Below are 8,931 nucleotides of genomic sequence, written 5' to 3'. Positions count from 1 at the left end.
GAGAGAGAGAGAGAGAGAGAGAGAGAGAGAGAGAGAGAGAGAGAGAGCTAAGACCAAGTTATAAAAAGAGTGATCTCATTCGTGAAAGATTCGTCTAAACGAAGTGAGTCACATAAGGAGAACAATGACATGACGTTGGCAGTGATTGGTTGATTTATGTGACGTCATTCAAACTTGATAATTTATAATACATAATACCGATAAGCAGAGCTATATCGTGAATTACGATTTTTTTCTTTTTTCTTTCTTTTTTTTTTTTTTTCCTTTCCAACGTCGCGCTTCTTACGTATCGAATCTTAACACGTAGACTGGTCTCAGGCACCTGAAAGGAGCCCACCTTTGGGTAGGCTTTACCCACGCCGTCACTTTCCACGCCCTTGAACAGCTGCACCTACCTACGCGGCTCTTGAGAATTTTGATGCGTCTCTCTCTCTCTCTCTCTCTCTCTCTCTCTCTCTCTCTTTTTCTGTTTCTCTTTTTATCTTCTCTGTGAAATTCTTTTTCCCCCTTTTTCTTCTCAATGGATCCCACGAGAAGTTTTTCAAAGTTCCATTCGATTCCCTTTCGAATTATTCGAACCATTTGTGCGATACATTATCATTTTCGATACGTACGTACATACGTAAGCAGTTAACGTACGTTCCTGTTTAAAAAAACAAACATGGCGTAGTTGCTATTGGTTCGAATGAAGTTTTTCTTCGATTTCGATAAAATCGATAAGAAGAAATGATCAGCCTCGTGTTTTCTTTTATTTTTCTTTTTTATTTCCTTCTTTCTCCCTTTCTTGTTTCTTTTCTTATTCTTTTCCATCTCTTTTTTTTTTTCTTTCTTTCTTTTTTCTTCTTTTGTAGTAGTTGCTGTTTTGTAGTATTATAGATAAGTCAGAATTTGATTGGATAATACTCGAAAGGTCTTGATACACTTTTCAAAAGTAACCCTTATTGAGAAAAGGTCTATAGTATTATGGGGCAAGTGTACCTCGTTACACCTGTTCAAATAAGAGAAAAGACGATGATTCTAACGATGCCGGAAGTTTGACGCCATTGAAAGAGAAGTTTCAGAGCTAAGATGTCGAATATCTTATCCCCCATCTTGTTTTAATTCTCTCTCTTTCTCTGTACGCGTGTGTGTGATGTAATGATGTATAATACTTTTTTTAAAGGGCCTAACCATCGAGATCATTTGATTTATACACAGGGTATATGAGGACAAAAGTTTCAAAATGATCGTCAAATACTTGGTTCACGATTGTTGTGTTTAATTATGATAAGATACTTATCCGTGACTTTTATGTATAGAAAATGTTAATTATAATAAAAGCTTTACTCATCCTACCAATCATTGTATTATGCTATGAGATCTCTTTTGTTTTGTGCAATGTTTGATATAGTTTCTCTATTCTCTCTCTCTCTCTTCTTGGTTATCTCTGTTTTGTATATATGTATTGCACACAGTTTTTGTACTCTATTTATGTTTATATATATATTATAACCGCGTTCTCAGAGTATCATGTTATAGGAGGGTATTTCGTTTGTTTTTCTACCGTGTTACAGAGAAACAGTGTTCTCAAAGGTACCGTGTATAAAATGGTTGTAGGTGTGTGTACGTGTATGTGTGTCGCGTATGTAGTTGAGATATTTTTATTAATAAATCGAGTATATAATCTTTTTTTCTTTTCTACTTTCTATATCATAAATATTAATTTGTTATTTTTGATCGATCTTTAAAGTTTTTCTTCGTATCAAGTTGCAATAATGTCCTTTTTAGAGTTGCCAGACAGTCGGCATTCTTTCTCTGATCTTTTTCTCTCAACTAGGACTCTGTGTTGCAAACCAGAAGCGGATAAAGACTGGTTGTATATTTTGTTTTTTTTTCCCCCTTTTTTTCTTTTTTCTCTTACTTTTTTTTTTATTTTTATACACTTTTACGTGTTTCTCGTCTTTCCATCTACGGAAAGAAGATCTGGAGAGAGATCACTCGCTTTGGAATTGTCTCTCGATTTCGATTTACTAACGTTTATACCTATTATCTAGACATTTATCCGTATAGTTTCGTGTTGGAACGTTCTTTCTATTCTTCAAAATTTAAGATAGTCACGAAGAGCAGGAAAGGACATAAGACCGCGTGGAAAGCAACGGTCACGTGCACTGAGCTCCGAGATGCACAGGTTATATGCGACATAACTTCGTTTACGTAACTAAGAGAGGTACTCGTATGTAAGGAGGATTATATGACGGTCACGTAATCGGGATCTTCGGTATTATAATAATTATACCGTGATTATATTAACTATGTTGTTATATTTAGACATTTTTTTGCTTCTGTGATTACAACAAATAAAAAATCGCACGCATATTCGTGCGTACCTTGTATTTTATTTTTATTTTATTTTATTTTATTTTATTTTATTTTATTTTATTTTATTTTATTTTCATTTTTATCTTCATTTTTATTTCATTTTTATTTCATATGTATATATATATATATTTGAATTGTTGATTTTTATATAACCTAAAAATCAGCAATTCAAATTAACTTTGATTAACTTTATTTCAATTACAAAGATAAAAGCCCGTTGAAAATACAGGCGCCATTTTTGTTCACATAGACATGAGAAGTTGTTATTACAAAGGACGTAGAGATTCGTGAGAAAAAATTCAACTATGTCAGGATCCTTTTGTTAATAATCTTCTTCTTTTCTTCTCACGTACATTAATCCATTAATCCATGATTCCATGAATCCGTTAATTTAAACATCTACACGTGTGTGTGTATGTATATATATATATATATATATATGTACATTCATTCATAGTCATACATATATACGTATATACTTTTCTTTCGTACTTGCAAATACAGAGAAAAATAACCGTGTGAGATTTCCGTAGGTACTTGATCCACCGACACAACATAACAATGCTTATTTTGCATGTTCCCTACACTTACTACGAAACGAACCGTTAGAGAACGGGGGAGGAGTCAGCTACACAATTGCAAAGAAATCTCCAGTCGAGATGAAAGTGCTTCGTCATGAAAACTCCTTTCTAGCCTAGAGGCTCCTTAAACGCGCGTCGTCCTCACAACTACGATTTTTATATAGTCCATCATATTCTCGATATTAAATCTTCTTCTTATGTTCTTCTTTCAAAATCATATTCGTTTCTCTCTTCGAAAGAATAGAGAATGAGAAAACGTTCCTTATAATATATTACTTCATTTTTCCTTTTTAATGAAAAAATCTTTTTTATATCTCTGTGATAGTTACCGATATATATAGGATAATAAAAAGTTTGATTCGAGATAAAAAAAAAAGGAATTAGTATAACGTTTCATCTATCTTTAGTTTTTTCATTAACATCAGTCGGTAATATAGATTTGTAAGTTTAATATATTATTATCATTGGTCAGGGTTGGTGGTAAAGAAATGGCGGTAAAGAAAATTTTGTAACTCGATCGATGTGGAAGACAGTTTGATTTGATAATTATTATACAGACTACATATATTTTTTTTTAATTATTAATGTTAATATACAAAAATTAATATTAAAAATTATCTACATAATATCGTTTCTTGTCGATCGACAAAGATTTTTTTAAAATTTCCGTATCATATGGTAGTAGATATCTGTTTTACCGATGTATCGATTTTTCGTTCAATCAAGTTAGAGGGCGCAGTGTTTCGTTTTTAATCTGTAATTTTTTTTTTTCCTATTTCTATTTTTTATAACCTTTTACCTCGAAAAGAGGGAATGTAAACGTCGTTATCATCGTTGTAATTACAACTCTCGTCATAGAAAACTTTCCAGTAGTTTCGCAAGCAAAGTAACAAATAAATGGAATCATCTGTACTAATCGTGGATATGATGAAACTTTTTTCAAACGTCGAGCTGAATATATATATTTTTTTTCTTTTTTACTTTTCCTTCTTTCTTTCTCTCATGACATACGAATAATACAAACCATCTTATCTTTTAATTCCCTTAAGTGTAATAACATTAGTTATATGTAATGAAATAATTAAACACGAACGTAATCGAAAAGAATAGTGTAATAATAAATATCATTTTCTTTCTTCATCATATTCGTCATATCCGATATCACTTTGGTGCAATGCATATATAAATACGTTAATAAAAGTTAATCGGATGCTGTTATGTTCTCCCCCTTCTTCCTTTAGGCTGCTTTGTCCATGTACATATCTTTCATTAGATGCTTACGCATCTTGCTTGACAAAAATGTCAGGATGCCGTTTTTGCGATAAGACCATTTCCGTGGTAAATGATAGGACCAGTTGATGATAGGATTTGCCTGCTTACTCATCTGTTTTTTGCCTTCGAACTTTTTCGACAAACTTGATTATACATGCTCATTTTATTACATTTCTATACGTATGTATATACTTTTTTAACACGATTTAAAATCAATTTTTCAGTACATTTTTTGTAGATTTTTTTTTTTTTTTAAATACTTTATGTGCGTTGAAAAAAATTAATGCGAAAGTAATTTAATAATCAAAAACGTGTACTATTATTTCATAACCTAATTTGTTACAACACACATCGTCGAATTCTGGTAACAATCATTGTAGTATTCTATAAATCGTAATAGAACTCGTTAAATTTTAGTTTTCTAGCTACATTGAAGCTATCTTGTTACAGTACATATATATATATATAAAAAAAAAAAAAAAGAAAAACGTGTATGACTTTTCTTCGTAAAATGTATCGTAACTTATAAAAGCCATTTCTATTACTTTTCTGAAGGGAATAAGTACAAATAGCTTTTTAAGTCTCACTTTCAGAAGTCGTTATAAACAATGATTCATTATTTTTTCTCCCATGATCTTTCTGATCCTATACTTTTTTATTTCTTTTTTCTTCGCTTCTTTTTTCTTTTTCTTGAACTTTTTTAAATAATAAAGAAAATAAATGTATTTGTATATAGGATGTCAAATAAAAAAAGTAATGAACCAAGATATTTTCTAACCTCTTTGTACGAAACATACATACATACATACATACATACATACATACATACATACATACATATATAAACGTATCCATACAAGGTGTAAAATTAAAAAGTAACGATGTATAATATTTTCTAACCTCTTTGTACGAAATACACACACATACACATAGGGTGTCAAATTAAAAAAGGAACATACTACAATATTTTTTTAACCTTTTCCTACGAAATAAAATATAAAACAAAAAACAAAAAAAAGAAAAGAAAATAAGTACACATTAGTGCGTATTATAGTTTTAAAACAATATTATCCTATCGAAGTATACTTTTCGAATCGATTAAAAAGAAAAAAAAAAAAAATTACAATTCTTTTATAAATTAAACGATTTCAAATTTATTGGGCCGTATCCGGTCACTGACCCGAATAATCAAGGTGTTATATTACTATCTCGAAAGAGAAAAACACGCTTGAATCTAATATCAGGAAAAAGTTCGGCGGAGATAAATGCCGCCGCGTTCGATCTTGGCACGCATTCAAAACTTCCTTTCGAAATGTCGTGTTGCCGCGATTTGATTCTGGTCACGTGACTTTTTCGCGAAAACTTTCATGTAAATATCTTTCATCGAATTGATCGATTAATTTTAAAGCAAACGAAAGAGTTTCTCTCTTTCTCTTTCACTCTCTCTCTCTCTCTTTCTCTTAAATCTCCTTATAAACTCTATTGCACACAGTTCGAGTTTAATCATTATTAATAAGAAAAAAGAAAAGAAAAAAAAAAAGAAGAAGAAGATAGGAAATAATTAAAAGAAGAAGAAAGGAAATAAGTAAGAATGTTTTCGATCGAAAGAAACTTTGATCATTAAACCTTTTAATTCTTCTTCATTGCAAATATATATATATATATATATATATGTAAAGGATGGGTCAAGAGTTTATAGACGGGCCAAAAGTTCCTAGGTAATATTAAAAATCAATTGCTATTATATTTCGAAATTATTTGGGCCAATTTTTCTTCTTTTCTTTCTTTCTTTCTTTTCTTTTTTTTTTTGTTTCCCCAGATCGTAAAATCGCGAAGCTAGCTTACAAGCTTAAAAAGGGTCACGAAAAAGAGTGATCTATTTTTAAAAAGTATCTAGAAAAGTTTTTAGGCCGATCCAAAAACTTTTGTTCGATCTTATATTTATCCCGAAAAAAAAAAAAGATGTTCTCCGTTTGTTATTTACTTATTTATAACATTTTTTTTTTCTCTTCTTCTTTTTAAACAAACGAAGCTATCTGTTCTTTATTGTTCCTCTTTCTTTCTTTATTTTTTTATGTTCCTATTTTTTGTTTTTTGTTTTTTTAGAAACGTATACCTGCGATAAAATGAATGTATTATTTTGTAGATGTTATTATCGTTGATAGATCGTCGATGTATACACGTCCTTATTGATCAATATTATCAGCCAAACAATTTCTTACAATGGTATATAGATCCAATATCTGAGAAAGCTAATTTGGCAACGTTGCCCTTCCCTTTCCTAATTCCTTCACTTGGTGACACACGAAACATAACATGTTTAGAGCTAAGATCATTTCAGCAGATCCTTACCGGAATCGATACGAGTAAATACGTACGTGAGAATAGTTGTTCTCGTTACACTTCGAAGTACAGTGCTCCGCTCGATCTTTCTAATTATTCGATCCAACTAAAAAGCTATTCCTCGAAATTCATCGCGAAATCATTTTAATCGTATTTTATATTAATTATTTCAATAAATCAATTCGAATATATATGTGCATATATATATATATATATATACATATATAAACATATATAAAGAAAATTAAAAAAAAAATTGTGTAACAAAAAATATAATTTATTTAATTAAATATTATTTATATATAAATATATTCGAGAAAGAATTGAATAAATATGTACTTTTGCAGTGTTTAATTGACAGTGTTTCGGATTTTATTTCTTTTTCTTTTTCTCTCTCTCTCTGTCGATGTATATATACGTGTACATATATATATATATACATTTATGTATATATTGGGTTGATACGATAAAATGTTATGTCGATACTTATATACGTAAATAGTTCGCGTGTGAAACGATCACGTGTGAAAGGGTTTGTTATTTCTTGATTTGAATAAAGTTCGCGATGGCGCCGAAATCGTATACAGTTCAAGCAAGATGCAAGAAGAAGGAAGAAAGTGAAGCTTGCTGGACCAAGCAGCCGTGGTACCCGTTCTCGTTATTTAATATTTTTCAATTTAAACGAAAAGATATCAAGAAGAAGGTAATACATTTATTATTTTATTAATTATTTATTTATATATATATATACCTTTTTTTTTCTTTCACGTATATAACATATTTAGGTTATCTTTCGAATTTACATAAAAATTATATTATTTTACGTTTTACATACATATATATATATATATTTTTTTTTTGTGTTTACAATATATATGAACTCATATTTGATTGTACGAAAGAAATATAAAATGTTCGAATTTTTAAATTTCTTTAAATCTTCTCTCTGAAGTTAGCTGAAAATATATCCGTTAAAATAATTTTTTCTTTGTTAACGAGAAAAAATGTGCCTTTAGGTATGCATGTACGTATGCACATATGAATGTACGTCACTAGGAGGAAGTTAGCACATCGAACCAATAACCGGCCGATCTACTTCGCGTTATGTTGATGAATGACGTGAGTCACGTCGTTAAGACTAATCCAAAGATTATGCCAGGAAATTTACTACAAAACACACACACACACTATATATATATATATATTATATATATATATATATTATATAAATATGTACATTATTGTATGTACGTTATATTTACACTATATAGTATTTATATATGCACACATTGTATAATTTATATATACATTATATATTATATATATATACGTGCAACACACACACACATATACAAAACTGATTGCGATTAGAAAGATTTTCATTGTAATCGTTAGCATTACGTGTCTCTCGAGCCACGTGATACAAAAGAAAAGAAAAAAGAAAAACAAGATAATTTGTATTTTTCATCGATAAAGATATTCCAATCCGTTTATCGAATTTCTAGAATTGTGAGGTGGACCTTTTTTTACTTTTTTATTTTCTTGTTTATTTGCCTTCAACAGACAAGCTTTTCTTAAACTACGATAAATATAATCGGTGTCGTTGATAGTTCGTTGAAGGATGATAAAATAATCGGCCAAGTTTTTAGCTCGCCTGTGATTATTATTTCGTTGTTGGCATACAACAACAAATTGCAATATCTAAATGCGATACATTAGTATACATGTATGTATATATATCTGTATATACGTACATACGTATGCGTATCTCTTTGTTCTTCGTGAGAAGTTAAAGAGGTTAGGAAAAAAAAGAAAGAAAGAAAGAAAGAAAGAAAGAAAGAGAAAAAAAATGACCTAGTATAATATCTAGATCGTTCATTTTAAATTACACAAAGTACATAAATTTTGTATGAAACAATGGAAGTGTTGAAAATTGAATGACCCATTGCCTCTCCTCTTCTTCCTCTTCGTTCTTTGTAGAAAAAGAAAAAAAGAGAGAGAGAAAGAGAAAGAGACAGAGAGAGAGAGAGAGAGAGAGAGAGAGAGAGAGAGAAACAAAAGAAGATAAGAAATCGTAACGATAAATGTACCGGTCAAATTCAAAAATCGAAGTGTTCTTCCGTGTAACAAAAGAAGAAAAAAAATAAAACAAAAAAAAAAAGAAATAGGTTGACCGTTATCGATGGTATCTTTTGAACGGTTCGGAAGGGCACATTTTTCTCAATCGAGTCTCCATCGTAAAGACCCAAAAGAGAACCGTTCATCGGTGTGCAAAAGGGAGTTCTCTCGGCTCGTACTTCGCTTTTAAGCATGGTACATTCTTTCCGTGGCCGTTGCTACACGCATACACACACACACATATATATCGATATAATGT

General features: G+C 30.4%; 1 protein-coding gene across 1 annotated transcript in view; it reads left to right on the top strand.

Moving 5' to 3' along the window:
* LOC122628077 (cytohesin-1) overlaps nucleotides 1-8,931 on the top strand; it is a 62,909-nt gene that overhangs the window by 7,931 nt on the left and 46,047 nt on the right. The window lies entirely within an intron of this gene.

This window comes from Vespula pensylvanica, chromosome 3 (assembly GCF_014466175.1).
Source record: "Vespula pensylvanica isolate Volc-1 chromosome 3, ASM1446617v1, whole genome shotgun sequence".
Classification (NCBI taxonomy): domain Eukaryota; kingdom Metazoa; phylum Arthropoda; class Insecta; order Hymenoptera; family Vespidae; genus Vespula; species Vespula pensylvanica.
This window is presented reverse-complemented; position numbering and strand designations above follow the sequence as displayed.